Below are 18,469 nucleotides of genomic sequence, written 5' to 3'. Positions count from 1 at the left end.
TAATTCTTCTAAATTTCTCTGGTATGTGACTATCTGAGAAGTCATTCAGCTAATACCCTTTTAAAAATATAACCTTATTGGCATAAAGACACAGACACAGTTTGAAATTTATTGCAGTAATGATGCTTGTTATAGATCTACCATCTCACCAATCATTAGGTGGGGGGGAGAGAATTGACACCTACTCACGAAATGAGCTCCAGACAATTTCTGAGGTAAGCAAAAGAAAAGAAGGGAAAGGAAAAGAAACTTCAAACAAAACACAAATCCAAACAAAACACTTCCATCACCTGCAGCACTGGCTCCACTTCGTTTCAGTCACAACTGAATGAGGTGAGACCAGACTTTTATAGGATGACTTCATGAAATTGAGACAGACAGAAAAAAAAAGACAGACAGACAGACAGACAATGAGGCAACTAGACATAGCCACTGATGTGCACAAATGATTTTTGCACTTGTCTAATTTGGCTCCTCTAGAGTTAGCATTTCAGTGATTTGTTACTGGCAGTAAATGTTGCTTCAAAAAACACACAAAAAAAATCTGTGTGGCCCATCTCTACCAATTAAAACCTCTCCAACCAGTGTGGTCTAGTAATTATATCAAAACACAAGGCTCATAGTTTACCAAGTTACGGTAAAGAAAAATCTACCGTAAATGTACCAGTCCATGTGTTCACTGGGGCCTGGGTTCAAAGCAAGGGCTTAATGTAATTCTCTAGCACAACAGGATTTGTATTAGTCCCAAAAGGGTCAGTGAGGTTAAGAGCCGTTAAGTAGTAGTGTCTAAATCCTTCCTAAGCTCAGCCACCACAATGCAGGGCCCCCTACACTCCTGTGGACTCATTTCACCTCAGGGTATGGTTTGGACAACTGGAAAGGCAAAGGGGAAGTTACAGCGAATGGATGTGCAAGACAGTATTTGCTCTTGCATTTGCTGGTATGTTGAATGACATATTCCTCACACCCCATAACCAATGAGTGTGGTTGTTTGGGTGTTGGTGCTTTGGTTTTCACTTAATTGTTTAGCCAAGCTTGTTTACTACAGCTCCAGTTTCAAGGGTCATCGTGGGTTACGCAGACTCTATTAAAGGCTTAACTGCTGTATCATTAGCTAATGCAGTGGTTCTCAAACTTTTTCTGACAACGCCCCTCTTCAGAAGCCAAAGCCGAAGTTCATGCCCCCAGTCCCAGCAAAAGTGGATTTAATTTTTATCAATCATTAACAACACGGGCGATTGAAATAAACAAAAGATTCAGATTAGCAAAATAGTCTTGCTAGTATCAGAGAACTTTTGTTTATGTCACCACATGAATCATATTCATGCAACTTTAGGTCTGCTCAACATCCACGCCGCCGCTGCAGTGGCTCTACGCTGTCCCAGGGGGGCCCGCCCCCCAGTTTGAGAACCACTGAGCTAATGTGACTTTTCAATCCGCAGTGTAACTGTGTGTCATTGATAACTGAAGGACTCCCGAAGGACTCGCCACTCTACCTGATCTTGTTTGCCTTAAAAAAGGATGAAACCTTTACTAACTGTTTTTGTAGAAAACTTGTCTAAGTTTTACTATAGCACAGCATAGCTGCAAATTGCCAAGCAGATGCACCTTAGACAAACACTAAAACACACACACACACACACAACTCCTCCTCTAAGAATCACATTAAGCGACAGCCATGCACAGTAGCACACACAAAATTAATTGGAAAATGTTTTTAGGGCCAGCATTCGCTTTGTTATTCAAAAGAAAAACCTGGTGCCACATTGCACAGCTGATGTTTGTCGTAATTAAGGACAGATTTACTCAAAATGCAGATTACATCAGACATTGGCATCAGCCACGACGAGCACGATCACTGAGGTAACTAGGATGGTGACCTGGTTACGGATCTGCACCTTCAGGTCAGAGGACAAGTTGTCACAGTGCATTAATAGCAATCACTTAAGAACGTGACATAGTGCCCCATTAATACCATCATAACTGCAGGAGATGAAATTAAAATGGTAAAGCTCTATAAGTACATACCGGAGAAAAAGTAAATCTTAACTTGATTACATAGACTAATGTTCAGACCAGCAGGGATTATTCTATGACCCACAATGTTTAGTGCACATAGAACAGAAAGTACAGAAAGCTAGTAGCGTTTATCTAACTATGTCAATGTCGCTCGTTTGGTTGGTTGGAACAATTTGATCCAAACTGAAATAACTTAAGAACTATTTGATGGATTACTGTGAAATTTCGTACAGACATTTATGATCCCCAAAGGATGAATACTAATTTGGTGATGCCCTGTGTTTTCATCCAGCGCCACCAACAGGTTTAAATTTCTACTTGTGCAACACTACAGTACAGGAGCTGACTCCTGATATCCACTCCTCTGGCACCATCCTCAGGCCTACATTTTTGTCCAACTAGTGGTAAATATTTAAGCTTTGTCTGTTATGCTTTGTGTGTGCGATATGGCCAAAATCTTCTATCACGGTATAGGCTATTAAATTTTTTATCACGGTAACACGATACAGCAATTGGTCTGTAAATTCAATTAAGAAATGGTTTAAAATAACCATACCATACTTCATCACATTTGATTATTTTCTTCTTTTATTTGGTACTTCCATACAAAAAAAAACAACTCCTCCTGCTCTGTATTTACATTATTGCCAAATCTTGGTGGACTCATTTCTACCGTTGCATGGTATATACCGCCATATCGTCCAACCCTATTATGAGCATTATAGCCTTATGGGCTGCCTCCAAGACATTTGGGCTCGTTATATTTTAGTACTACATGGACTGAGATCAAGTAGTTTTGATGTACATATAGTCAGCTGTTTTTTTCCTTAAAATTATATATTAAATGATTGATAAAGTGTCCACCTTAGGTAGGAGAACACTTGTTTATTCCACATTTCAGAATCCTGGTCTAAATTGCATCCCCTATGGTGGTGATTGTTTACCCAGTGCAGATTTACCTTGGATGAACCAAAGTATTTGGCTGTGGGTAGATGTGGGCGAGAGAGAAAGAGGGAGAGAGACAGAGAGAGAGAGAGACCAGTGTGAGCAATCTGAGCAGGCTGAGCAGCAAGAGGTTGATTTATAATTAGAGTGAATGTCTGTTCAATACCCCTGCTGTTCTAGTGATGGCTCCATTGCATAGAGAGGCAGCTTTGCTGCTGTGAACTTAATTTGAATTCTGAAGCACCACACATCTTCCAGCATTTACGAATAGCCTTGCATGACTGGGATAATGAAGACTTGATCTTGAAAAAGATGTTTATTTTTGGATGTCCTATACCATATCTTGGTATTGACAGTCACTTGAAGCCTTATCATATATCAGTAATAATTTAAACTGGCTATCAGACACATATTTATAACCACCGATTAAAGTGCAAAAGATCCAAAACAAGTCAGAATTTCAAATTGCACAGGCAACATTATCAACAATAGTTAAAAGATTAAATCCATTATGTTTTAGTTAATACAGCATATTGTTATTATAGCCATATGTAAGGTGGAGTGGGGTGAAAAATGATGTGTCACCAAAATAAGCCCAAATGAGACAATGAGAACCATGTGAAATTGATTAATTGTTTACATACTGTGACACTATATTATGCTTGTTTGGTAACTCTTAGCCTATCAAAATAAAGTTTTTACACATCGACATTTGAATAATTTAGACGTAAAGTATAGAATGGAACACAGAAAGCATATATTGACATGTAACTGCCAAGATGAGAATGTTATTTGGCAGTTTTAAAAGTGAGATTTTAATACTGTGTTAAAACACAATTTTGTGAGCCAATTGTCTCACTCTAACAGTGTTTAAACTGAAAAACTTCAGTAGAATTAATTGGAAACACTATCTGAACTAACTGAATAGCCAACAACTAGTCCTTGCCTAATTTTGAATCAAGATACATGTAAGTAACTTGAGACCAGAAAGCTAGATACAATCACATTTGCAATGGGCAATTTAGAATTTTCAATTGAGGTGCATATCTTATCTTTGGCATACAGTGGCAAGAAGCCAGAGTACCCAGAGGAAACCCACATACAGGGAGACAAGCACAGGGCTGGCCAACCTCTAATCATATGACATGTTCTAAACACACCATAATAAACAGAAGACATATCATATGTGTCATATCAACAGGGCATACAGCGTGCGTCAAAACACCCGCACCAAATGTTTTCTACGTAAGCCCACACCACCATCTGAGGTTGATGTGCATCAACTCATCAGAATATGCCACTGTCCTATTTCCCAGCACTGACATGTCAACTCACTAGGAAAGCAGCAATTTTATTACATTGATTCCCCCTTTCTGCAGCCATGCCAGTCACCAAAGCCAGTAGGATTCAACCTCTGGAGAACATGCATGCTTGTTCAAAATTTCAAAGCAATCCATATGACAGCTGCCAAAATAGAAATATATACAAATAGACTCCTAAACCAGAGCTGCAACATCTTAGAAGTACAGTATGATGAGCAGCTTTTTGAACAATTACCAATGCATCATTGAAGCGGTTTTAAACCTTATCCGATTTGCACATACGTAAGGTATTAATGTCCACACCACAGATGATGGTGCTGGACATTAAATGAGCACACCTGGAGACACAGTGAGAATCCAGGTATTTGCTCGCAGCGTGATCTTCAACAGCTGTCTAAGAACATGCTGAATTTTATTAGGAGTTTACTGCCAGTTGTGCTCATTACTTTGACATCAACATACAAAACACCAATAACTACATGTTATGCTGTAGAGGGAATGCTGTCATGAATTCTTCCAGTCTCTGTACCACCCAAGAGGTTTGTTTGTCTGTTACATGCAGTCTATCTCTGGACAAGTTCCAAATGTAAACTGCCAGTCACACTTAAGAAGTCATAATACCTTTCTGTATGTTCTTGCTAGCGTTGGGGCAAGACTTCAAAATGTTAACACTGAAGATATACGTTCTCTGTTATTATGGATATGAGAATTTATTGCCAAAGTTCCAGCAATTACAGTAAAGAATGTGTGCATCTGTGCTGTTTGAAAAGTTTTCTTCAAAGAGGTATATAAACATTTAATAACTATACACAAGACTAAAAAAGACAGTTGGTGATGAATGAACTTTCCATCCTTCCCATCATTAGCTGACTCAAATCTGATTCAAATCTCCAGGATATTTGGCTCATAAAAGAAAATGGTACCCTTTTGCACCTAATAAAAAGACACAAATTAACCCACATCCTCATATTTTGAGAGAAACTGCAGGTTATGGAAGGGCATCTAAATATTTGAACGACTCCGGCTCACAGTTCAACTTTCACACCCAGACTTAAATTGGCAGTATGTCACGCCATGTAGGATGTGGATGTATATAATTCGGCAAACATGGTCATTACTGAGGTGTCAGAAAATCTTGCCTTCACATTAAGGTGATAATTAGAGCTCAAGCCATTAACCTCCCACATTCAAGCAATATTCATAAAGCAGTATGCATTAACATCGCACACCTTCAGATGTTTGTCACAGATGCCTTGTAAAGATTGTAGGCTTCCATATGATTACAGATTTCAACATTTTTGTTCAGTGGCCATCAGTAACTTTCAAATATGCTCTTCTTTAACATTCTGTTTCATCTCAGATTGGAAAGTGATGCAGGAGATGTGTGAGATATGTGAGGGGCCGAGTGCAGAACATGTGCAGTAACTCAAACATATAAACCATATGGAGAGATCAGCAGGAGACATGAATGCAGTAAAGAGGAAATGTCAGAAAAACAGCTTGCTTGTGGGAGGAGTGCATGCCAGATAATCATTAGTCAGTATGTTGAACATTTTCTCCATCACTGCTAAATTCATCTGTAGAAAATGTTAACAGATAGTTTTTTATCAAATAGAAATTATAAACCTGTTTTGAGTTTTTGTCATTCAGTTAATTAAATGTATGCAGAAAGCTTCAACAGTAATATAATTTATTAAATAACACTATTCCCATGACGTAGCTCAGAATTGTGTATTAGGGATAGGACTGGAGCCACTGAAGTCAATGGCTGCAACTGACGCACAAATAAATACTTTTCTCTAAATAAAAATGTAATATTCTTTCCAGTAAAAATTGCACTATACTCAATGTTATGTGCCAGTAATCTCAAACTAGGGATGCAACTTTTTCTCTCCCAATTCCTAAAGTCATGGTATCTGCCAATACCCATTTCCAATCCAATACCAGTGTAGGGTTGCAACAGTAAAAGATTTTCACAGTATTACACAATTAATTATAAATACCGTCTCACACAAACATATGATGGACAGTGAATTAACAGCGTTATGAGTCGGTGTTTCGACGTGTATCTGATCCACCAACCAGCACATATTTTATTGAGAAATCTTAATTTTTGACAGTCTTTTCCCACTGAAATAGCACAGCTAAACAACAGAGGCTGGTAGCGAGTTTAGGTGACAAAATCCAAAATGTGAAGTACAGAAAGTATGTAAGTACAGAAATACAGTTTCTCTTTATGGATTATATTGATGCCAAATTGACAAAAAGACTATTGACATATGACGCCATTTTATCTTGTGTTTCTAGAGTTATGTGTGTGGTTGATACCAAAATATAATATATAATATAATAAAAATAATAGGTAGTTACAGTAGTCAAGTCTTGAAAATATTAGAGCATGGATGAGTTATTGTAAATCTTTAGGCAGTAAGAACGACCTGATCTTGGAGTCTCTCCTATTACATTATGTTATGGAGGGGCCACAGAATTCGACTGACCTGAACTTTCATATTCAAGCAGACACATAATAGCTTATTTCAAGCAAAAAAAGCAGTTTTTACACACAGTATATGTATTCTGCTGGAAAGACTTATAGAGTAAAGTTGTATACACTGGTCTCCTTTTGATGATGGGTGAACTGACTAGCCTGAAATTGATTAGCAGGATTACTTTTGACTGCTCTGTGTTATGTGCTCTGAGTTACACCAAACACCACCACACAAATTTTTTTATTTTTGTTGAGGTTTAGTGTGTAGCATTCTATGCAGTGCTTCTTGTGCACAAAATTACATATTAAAAATTACATTTAAGTTGTTTGTAAACACCATACAAAGACAGCTAGACATGTGCTTCTAATTTGTTCTGCTCTGATTTGAACGCTCAAAGTCCTGGTTGCTGCTAGTGCATGAACCCACTGAGCAAAATGCAAAACAAATGTTCATTGAGGATTTAGCAATCCTAAGCCGTGTTTATTTCATGTTTGAAGAGGTCATCACACAGTACATTTCATGCAGCTCTGTTGAGGTTTAGTTTGTTAAGTCACTATAATAAAACTGAACAAAACTGTTCAGTGCCTTTAAACCTAACCATGTTTTTATTTTATACTGTATCTCAAGTTAATTATCTCAGGGCTCATACCTATTCATAACACCATCTCTAAGCCAAACCCAACCTTCTAGTTTAGAGGGCATTTCATAGCACTTTTGCCTAAAACCGTGGTGGCATCCATAAACATGCAACTAAGTCTACACATGCATGTGCACACATCCACAACACACACACACACACACACATACACTAAATCAGTAAGCCATTTAGTTTGTACTATAGTAAAGATCCAATCATTACTAAAGCATATGCCATGCAAGAGAGCCAATAAAAACAAATGGAATGGTCATATTGACATTTAAGGTGTGATGATTGATTCACAACGTCAACTCATGCAGTGAGTAACATGCAGAAAAACATTCTACCTTAAAGGTTGCCGGTAGCTGCCAGGAGTCTTTGAGCAGCAGGCTATAGCTAGCTAACGTTAACTAGCAGAGATGAAAAGGCAGTAAACATCCTTTCATTAGTCAGTCACTCTTCTGACAGTTTCTTTATTTGTGATGCATTTGCAAAGAAACATTACAAAACCAGCCTGTTAAACTTGGCCAGCTTGTGCTGCATCCACAATGCCTGCAGGAAATGAAAGCTTGCTTTTCATAGCCTAGCCTATTAAATGAGCTTGACCTCTGTCTGCACTGCAACTTTTCCTCAGAATGGAGGTTTCCAATGTGGCTTCATTTGCTCGGCACAGGAAAGTAAATGAAATCATTCAAAACACAAACTACTTGTGTTCATTTGCCTTTAAGTTACTGCTTAATGCCACGCTAACTACAACCTACTACATCCATGGCATCGCCTAATACTACTTAGCTAGATGTTTGGCTGACTGCTGTGTAATATTCTCAACATGATGAAACTATTCATAAAGTCAGTCTAACATTTGATCGTGTGGTCAGTTATAGCTGACTAATGTATGTAAACTTGCCACCGTAGGAACAGGAAAATGTCTCACCGTGGCATCCCTAGCACATACACACACACAGTCCGTAAGCCATTCAGTCTCTACTATAGGATGAAGAGACCATAACAGTAAGATTTTTCCCATGTTTTGAGACATGCGCATTTAATGGCATGCTTCCTTTCCATTTCCAGATATCAAAAATTTGTAAAAATTGTAAAATCAAGAAAACCCAAGATCTGACAAAGAAGGAACATGAAAAGAAGAAAAACAGAGTGGCGGGAAAACTAAAAAAAAAAAGGTATTACAAAAGAAAGAACCAGCTAAAAGCTGTATTGGACATAACACCATCAAGCGAGGAAGATGATTTTGTTCAAAAAGCAAATTAAGTTATTCAAAATTTTCAAGAAGAAACTGAAAATTCCAGTTTTGTACACTGCACAAGATGCAACAGAAAGGTATCAGCCCTTTCTTCTTGATGATTTTGAATGACTTGATTTTGGCAACTTCTGATCCTTTGAATAAGTTTCTATGGTTTGTAAATCTGTATCCCCTACACTACTAGTAAGACTGTATCACCCTCCTAAATTTAAAAGTTGGTTTCTTGGAGGAATTTAGTGAGCTACTATCCAAGTTTTCAGTTGAATTTGACTGCATAGTCATCTCAGGGGACTCAGCCTCTGACACTGTCGACCACGACATTCTACTCAATAGACAAGAAAATAGAAAATTCAGTTGGCCTATCCGGCCATGTCATTAACTGGCTCTCTTCCTATCTAACAGGCAGCACATGCTCTGTGTCTCTTGACAACTTCAAAGCAATTTTAACATTTGTTGTGGGGTCCAACAACAACTGTTTAATCTCTATATGCTGCCATTTGGCTCCATCATACAGAAGCACAATGTATCATACCATTCATATGCCGATGATACACAATTATATATTTCACTTTCAAATTGTTACCTCAACCCCATAAATTACCTTGTCAACTGTATCGGTAACATTAGACACTGGGTGACCAAAAACTTTCTGCAGTTAAACAAAGACTAGACTGAGATCATTGTCGTAGGCACAAGAGGTTAGAGACAGGCGATCCATGCAAAGTCTCGCTGTCTCTGAGACTCAGTGAGCAGGTTAGAAATCTAGGTGTGAACTCAACTTCATAAGCCACATTACAAGTATAACTAGAACAGCATTTTACCACCCACAAAATATTTCCAAAGTCAAATCCATCTAGTCTTAGTCAGATGCTGAAAAACTGGTTCATCTCCTGCAGGCTAGACTACTGTAATGCCCTTCTTGTTGGACTCCCCAAAAAGACTGTGGGACAGCTCCAGCTCATTCAAAATGCTGCAGCCAGAGTACTCACTGGGACAAGAAAAACTGAACATATTACTCTTATACTTAGATCACTTCACTGGCTTCTGATAAAATACAGAATTGATTTCAAAATATTGCTCACTGTCTACAAATCACTTAATGGTCTAGCTCCTAAATACATCTCAGATCTGCTTACAAACCCTCCACAACTCTCTGTACCCATGATCAGTAGTAAATCTGATGATGGTGCATTCTGTTATTATGGGCCCACTCTCACTCTTACAAAGTAAGAGGATGTACCACAACGGTGTCGTCTTTTAAGCGCAAACTTCAGACCAACCTGTTCTCTCAGGTCTATGACTAGCTTGTGCTTCCATCTCTCTGTCTCTCTGTTTTCTTTACAAACAATGTTGTAATATTACTCACTTCTAGAGATGCAAGATTTTAAAGCAAATAAGGGAAATGCGCCCAAGACCAATAAGGGCCTTAACAGTCATAACACTATTCCAATGTCACCACTAATCAGCAGCATGGAAGCATCATAATGTTTGCCAAACAACAACCAACAGAAAAATAAGCTCAGAAACTACAAGAAATTAGCGAATTCACAATTAAAGCCAAAGCAAATAAGCAAACCAACAGCTTCCTAGCTAATTGATAGTGCCAGTAAAGCACACAAACTCTGACCAGAACCCAGACATGCTCATAACACACGTTAGCGTGAGCAACTTAGCTTAGCTACTTAGCTTCTTGAAGTGAAGCAATGTAATGTTTCGGCGGCCCAGTGGACAGTGTAGCAAGGGTCTCTGCTCCGTCGTCTTAAGCTGCCCACAGCAGGACAGGAAATCTCAAATCTTAGCCAGAAGTGGCATTTGAGGTCGGCAGCTGATGTGAGGAACTACCGACGAGCTGAGTTACAGAATAACGACAGCAGAAGAGTGCAAACACGAATATTTTGCCCACAAAACTGCCCTGAAGCGACGTGGTTCACTGTTGGCAGGTGAGCTTGATTATGACATGCTACATTAGCAGTGCAGCAGTAACCTAGCAACGCAAAAGAGGGTGTGGCACAACGACGGTTTAAATATCCCGCCATATTGAAAAGTGTGCGTTGGATATACACTTAGTTGCCAATTTATTAGGTACACCTAACTAAAATTAACCCAGTCTGACACAACAGCCCTGCAATAAATCCGACCTTCATGAAGGTTATAATGTTCTGTTTTAGAGAGGTGTTGATTCAACTTTATAATCATTTTGGAGCATGTCATTTGTGGTGCTGTTGAATATTATTGCATTATACAGAGAGGTGTTTATGTTATTGGCCTACCCTCATTGATATAAATGGGGTGGACAAAATAATAACACCTGTCAAAACATTACCATACAGTTGAATCAACACCTCTCTAAAAACCTTTCAACAAAAACTGAACATTAAACATTCATGAAGGTTACAGCAAGTACAGTATGACATGGTTGAGTGTAGCTGCCCAGCAATAACATTTATTGGTTATTGTAATAAGTTATTAGCTTTATGAAATGACCATGCACTGGTCCTCATACTGGTGGTGTATTAGAAATAGGCTAAAAATAGATTTCTTGTTACATACAGCCTTTTTCACACAAGACATTTTGACATGTGACAGAAAAGCACAGGTGTAAATGATGATGATGTCAACATGTGAGAGATGATATTCTGTTTTTTAACATCAAAACATAACATACATTTTAAAAATTCTTAAGGATCTCATACAGTTGTCAAAAGGTGCGACCAAAGGACTTGCTGAGAAAGGACTTCACAGTTGAAAAATAAACTTGTCAGTGCTCTCTGGTGGACAAACAGTGTCATTAGGTCACTGTTTCTGAATGACCTCAAATATGTCTTTGAAATTTCTGTCCTGCATATATGATATGATAGAGATATATATCTGCGGTCTTCCTCAGCTGAAGGAGATAGATCAGTTGTCATCATGTAAACAAAGTATGGTGTATATAGTGGTGGTGGGGGGCATCCTTGTCTCTGTTTTAGATTGTCTCTGGCATTGGATGTGGATGGCCTCTTGAGCTTTCTGCAGCTCCTGGTCAATGACCTTTGACCCCTTCCCAGTCCACACAGTCTCTTGGTCAGGGTCTTGGCATTTCACTGATACACTGTTCCTCACAGTTGTTACATATGATGTCATACACCACTCCAGTTTTCTTCTGGGGTGAGGGGGCTCCTGTTTTTAGGGTGTGCCAGCAGAGATCTTAAGGTGTTAAATGGTTTGTGTTAAGTGCTGTCTCTCTCTCGCTAGATGTTCTGATAGATGTAGCAGTTTCAATTCTGGTCTTAAGGTTGGTTGAACCTTGAATTTGATTACCTTAATCTAAAACCATCTGTGTGTAGATAATTAAACGGATTGCATGTTGTTTAGCCAACACAAACACAATTTAATCCGGTCTGATTATGAGATTTCCACTCTCATTAAGGGGTATTTTTGGTTCCAGCTGACTTTTGTCAGAAATATTGTCATTTTAACAGCTGCATGACCCAATGACAGATGTTTTGATGCCGTGCAGCTTAGTCAGCACAGATGAAAATTAACTGCGTTATAACTAGATGTCTGTGTTAAATGAGAATTAGTTATTGCATTGCCTTTTGTTGTTGGTAAGGCAGAGGTGCTGAAAAACTAATTCTTTACTTCCTTGACTGAATCGCTGTTGATTGAATCGCTGTTGAGCCTATCTATAGTGGATTTCCTGTGGCTGTATTACGTTTCTGTTTATTTTTTTAACCTCTTTTATTCCTCTTTTTATAAGAGGTTATTACGTCAATTTCAAGTTCTGGCTGTGCAACTGACATATTATATAGATGTACTGTAGCTTTAACCCTCAGCTGTTCCCTTTGTGCATTATGATTGAAAAACTGTTTATGAGGGAATCCTTCCAGTTATCAGCTATATTGCCTGAACATCAACAGGAACATTAGCATGCCCCGTTGTGATTAAAGCTTTGTATAGATGTGGTTCTTAGTGCAATAGTGAATGGAGGTTCATATTAAATTGCACCAGAAAGAAATGCTATTTTAAATTGAATACAGTATGCTAATAACATTTACTTTGCACTAAAGTAGTTTTTAAGCAAGGGGAAACAGCAGTATATGTGAAGGGCAATTTCACCCACAAGACAAGCAAGGATTAAAATCACCCACAAACAAAATGCACTAAACCATGTCTTCCTGCAGGGAAAAAACGTCTATGTTTATCAGTTGTTTTCAACCCTCTACATACCTGATTGAAGATAATGAGATGTGGCACATCACTTGAAAACGAGGAATGGGCTCTTCTCCATTCCCAGGAAGTGAGAGAGAGATGCAGAGGCCAAGAGAGTCTCTGAAACAGCTGATTAGATTACCCTGCTGGGGCTGTGGTGAGGCTTTAGGCTGCGGCTGCCACACCGCCACTCACCTCAGATGCCCTCTCCTCCATCTCTCTTCTTCCCTTCATCCCAGGCTCCGGGTCCAATCCCTGTAGAGTAACACCTCCCCCTGTAGGATCAAGGCATGACTTCAACCCAGAAACCTATAACGCCTGGCCGCATCTCATGAAGGCTCCTGGGGTGAGTAAACTGCCATGGCACATGTTTTGAGTAGATTATTTTTTCATTTTCTTTCATTTAAAGACCAATCAGGAGACAGATGGTGCATGTTCTATACCTCTCATGTACCTCTATAGTTTTCCCCTGTAAAAGCTTCTCTATAACATTAAAATCTCACTTAAAGACAAGTGCATCCTATAGACATCACTGATACCAACATTTGCACATTTTAGAAAAATCCTGCATGTCTCATTAGTGTGGAGAGCTGTAAGGAAAACTAGAGAAAGAGCATGTCCAACGTCAGTTAGAATACATATTTTTTGTATTTGACAGTTTGTCTAATGCAACTTTGTGCCTTCGGGGCAGGTTAACATACTCCATTTCCGTGGCTGCCTTCATGTAATTAATAATAGCAATTAGAGTGACAAGTCAGCGAAGGAAATTGAGAAATTAAAGTGTCCTGCACCACACTGATTAATGAGCCTAAACAATGATCCGTAGGTAGTGTGTGTGTTATGGCCTCCTACAGTAACACATGAGGGTACACAAATGTCAGGTGCACAAAAACGTGTCAGGTTAGAGCCACTGCCAGTTAATGTCAAGATCTTAAAAGGTCTTCCAGACTGACTCATGTCCTACTTAAATATGTCATTCACATTGAAGAAATGACAGCGGCGCGGAGTCCAGAGATGAACGGTATATTAGTTTATTCATTACTCAACAATGAAGACATTTAGAGGTAGCTTATGAATAAGTCTTTATGACTTCAAACATCAGTTTTTCAGCCCAGTATCTGAAGGAATATGAGGCTCGTAAGCATCACTGGCTTTTCTAAAAATATAGTCAGGCAATACTGGCTCTCCTAAAAATATAGTCAGGCAATACTGGCTCTCCTAAAAATATAGTCAGGCAATACCTCAGGCAGATTGGACTGTGAAATGAAAAGCTGCAATTTGTCTGCTACTTGTGGGAATCAAATCCCATGGGTAGCATCAAAGATCTCTGTCAACTCAAAACATCCTCCATCATAACATGTAATTGTTCCGAAGCTTGTTTTAAAGCTTTGCTGGCCCTTTCATGCATTTAGTTGATGGTCTACAGACATTTCAATTAGAGAGCACAACAGAAACAGTATAGCTTCTGCTTCAATTGACATTTGTAATCTTAGAATGAGATTATATATAAGTATAAGAATAAGTATATATGATTACAATGAGAGGCAGTTTTGGGGGATCAGCGATCTGGGACACGTTTCATGTGTAAGATCCAGGAGCGTTTTTTGCCTGTAATACCTTTCATTTTCTGCTGTCACCTCTGGTAAAATGTCAGAAAAATAATCGGTAAAAAATTATACTAATGATAATATGCAGTTTGAGGAATAGGCAAGTACCTTACCCTAGCTCAAGTGTTGGAATAAACGCTTGAAAGTCATTATGGATACAACTCTACCTTAAAACTGTTAACATGTCTAACATGAAAGTGCAGGGCAAATTTGCACTATGCCTTTCATTCGATTTGTGCTCACAATCTGCATGTAGCACTTATAGTGAAACACAATTGAAACTCCACTTGAGAAAAAGTGTCTATTACTGAAAAAAATACATGTGTATTATAGCCCAATCTGTAGGTCTGATGGTATTGTTAATGTAATGAACCATCTTCTTGGCAAATGAATAAGGGATGAATTGAGACAATAATACACATCAAAGACACACAAAATATACACAAGGCACTGCCACAACCATAACCACAACTCCTCACCCCCAAGTGAGGATTCATTTATATTTATCGCATTTCTATTTTTCTCAGAAAAATTCACAATATTCATAATTTGTTTTTGTAAACTAATATAATGCAGTTCATGGTGCACGCTGTTTTTCTGATGTTGTGTCTTTGGAATAAATGTTAATTCACGTGGACCTTTTTTTCTCCACCACAAACCTCCCTTTTATGTTATAGACATGTGTTCTGCAGAGTTAAATCATTTACTGATAGATAGATAGATAGATAGATAGATAGATAGATAGATAGATAGATAGATAGATAGATAGATAGATAGATAGATAGATAGATAGATAGATAGATAGATAGATAGATAGATAGATAGATAGATAGATAGATAGATAGATAGATAGATAGATAGATAGATAGATAGATAGATAGATAGATAGATAGATAGATAGATAGATAGATAGATAGATAGATAGATAGATAGATAGTAGGTAGGTAGGTAGGTAGGTAGGTAGGTAGGTAGGTAGATAGTGAGGGGATGTAACATTTTGTTTGTGAGCTGGCTGCGGCTGCTACTGGCAGCCTGAGATGTTCCAGATGGTGGCAGGTTTCCCTTCCAGCAGTCTGTCAGTCTTGGCTCTAAGCCGCCTGTGAGTCAGGTAGGGCAAGTGAGGACAGCTTGGCAACAATACACTGTGATACACAGGCCCTTATTGTGTCTTGTTTTGTCTGCAACTTTTTATGCTCCCTCTCCCTTACAAAAGAGGTTCCAGCCCTCAGTGGGTCTCACCTGGTTAAATAAAGAAAATAAATACAGTCACATCATTAACTCTTCAAAAAATAAAATAAAAACTGCACTTCTGTACTTGCATACAGTTAGAATCAATGATAATCTTAGGACACGTTTGGTCACGCACTAATTTAAGACACACATAAGACACATCAACTTAATGTACTCATATGTATTAATGTTTGAGTGAGTAGACCAAATTAGATACAAATTTTCAGTCCTTTGGTTGTGGGACATGGAAAGCAGTTATTGTGCATTAGCTTTTATTAAAGTCATCATTTGAATATATTAATATTACTTAATATAATAAAAGAAACTTTCTAGTGTGGAGATACATGTGATCATATGAACTCTTCAAACATCAGGACTCAATACAGAATAATGGTAAACATATGAGCATGGCAACTGTTAGAGGGGATGAAAGTCGCCTCTGCACAGAATTAACACCTTTCACAGTAATACATAACCATGAAATTACCAGAGTCAGGAGAAAAGTAAATAAATATGTGCTTTTCATGGGTGAACTTTGGACCAAAGTATGTGTCTTAACCACAAGACCACAAGGATGCCCCAATAGTAACTTTCGTTGCATAATTTTGCTGTGGTTTTCTAACATTTTGGTTTTTGCATGCATAATAGGTGCAATGGCTGACACAAAACTGCCAAAAATCCTGTTTCCACCTGAAATGGTAAGCATAGGCAACTAAATGCACTACCCATTTTAATACACTGTTGTGAATGAGAAGAGAGTGAGTTTTAAAATGTGTTTTCTTCATATATATGCATCATTTGGATAAATTAGTTTATTGATGATTTTGCAGAAAGTTGATGCTACACTTCTGAACAACTAACAGGACCGTAAATGTTCAAAAATAAAAACTCCAGTCATCCCTCTTCCTCACTTACTTGCTTTTAATGTAGTAAAGGAGAAGTGAGTTTACAAAATTGGTACTTCAGGCCAACTGTGTATTCCAGGGTTATTTCCATCAGCAGTGTCAGCTCGGGACAAGGCAACAGATCTTGCGGAAATGTCTTGGGGAAACAACAAATGTCAGGTTTTCCTGAAATCATCCCCTTCCGAAAACAAACACGCTTGTTTACAATTGGCCTTCCGCTTACCAATCCTTTGTGACTCACGGCTTCACCTTCACCTTGTGTAACATCAAGATTTAATACTCTCTCCGCACTGAGAGATAAGCTACTACAGCCAACTGTTACAGAAATACAAGGCCAACAACATCAAAACAAAAACACTCTCATTACCGAAACAGGAAGTAATCCATAACGCACAGGTTGTAATAAAAAAAGGTTGACCCTTTTTTTCTCCACTTTTGAGAAAAACCTAATTCTTCATCTCTTCCTTTGCAGGAGCTTTGCACACATCACTTTCTCAAATGTAATCTGCTCAATGCAAAAGAATTATAGAGTGTCTATATTAATTATTTGGAACTCCATTAAGTTGATTAATGAAAGTGAACAGCTCCCCCTCTATCTCTGCAAATGTATGCAGGAGTTTACTTTTATTGGTCATTTAAATACTTGATGGATTTAAGGCCATTTCCTGGAATATGCTTGAATTTAATGTAGGGCTGCAACTAATGATTATTTTCTTGATTGACTGATTAATCGTTTTGTATATGAAATAGTGTAAATGGCCATTATAATTGCCCAGAGCCCAAGGTAGCATCTTCATATTTCTTGTTTTGTTCGACCAACAGTCCAAATCCCAAAGATATTCAGTTTATTATCATATATCACAAATAAAAGCAGCAAGTCGTCATATTTATGAAGCTGAAATCAGAGAATGTTTGGCATTTTTGTTTCTACTTATTTCTGCTCTTCTTTTTATTAACAAAAACAAGTGAATCTTAAAAAATATATTGATAATATATAATAGTTGTATAATAGTTGTGTGATCATATATATATATATATAATACATACACAAGAACAAAACAATATGTCCCAGAATGTGACATTGTTTGATACTATTATACTGCACAAATACAAGATGAATTAATGAATGAAATGAAATAGATGGAGAAAAGTTGGTTTGAGGAACAGATGATAACATTGAATGTGTTAAACTGGTTATGGCTGTTACAAAGGTTTCCATTTGGTTATGAAACTTTCTTTGTCAGTGAAGCAGTTCCAGATAACAAAGCTTGTTGACATATTAGAGTTTTGTTTCTAGTGCTGGGAAAAGAATTGATGGCTGATGGCAAAGATCTGTCCTAAACCACAGAAAAGACACACTGGACCTCTTAAAATGATTTCACAGTAAGCTTTCAGTTGCTGTCACATAAGAATTTTTCATGTCAGTGTGCTGCTGGAAATCAGTGAGTGACATTTTCATTACAGTGTATGTGAATGAATGATTATTGTGTACATTTTAGCTTTTGTTGAGATATATATATATTACTGAGTTCCAGAACAGCACAATATGCAGTCATAGATAAAATAACTGAGACCTGCAGCATGATTGCTACATCCCAATCTGCATTAACAAGTGGTGTTGCAGATGTTATTCTCTGCATTGTAATAATAGACTACTGTTAGTAAATGTCCATTTTCAGGTATCTGGCTCCACCTTGTGTTCAAAGCAGCCCATTGCCAAAGTGGCTACTTGCTAGTGACATTACCAGTGCATTAAACCAAATGTAATCCAAAAACTACATGATTTTGATAGTTCTGTCATAAAATCCCCTCATTGCTAATACTAGCTTTATTCTCCTTGTTACAGCAAATGGACTAATTTAT

This window comes from Siniperca chuatsi, linkage group LG15, assembly GCF_020085105.1.
Source record: "Siniperca chuatsi isolate FFG_IHB_CAS linkage group LG15, ASM2008510v1, whole genome shotgun sequence".
Classification (NCBI taxonomy): domain Eukaryota; kingdom Metazoa; phylum Chordata; class Actinopteri; order Centrarchiformes; family Sinipercidae; genus Siniperca; species Siniperca chuatsi.
This window is presented reverse-complemented; position numbering follows the sequence as displayed.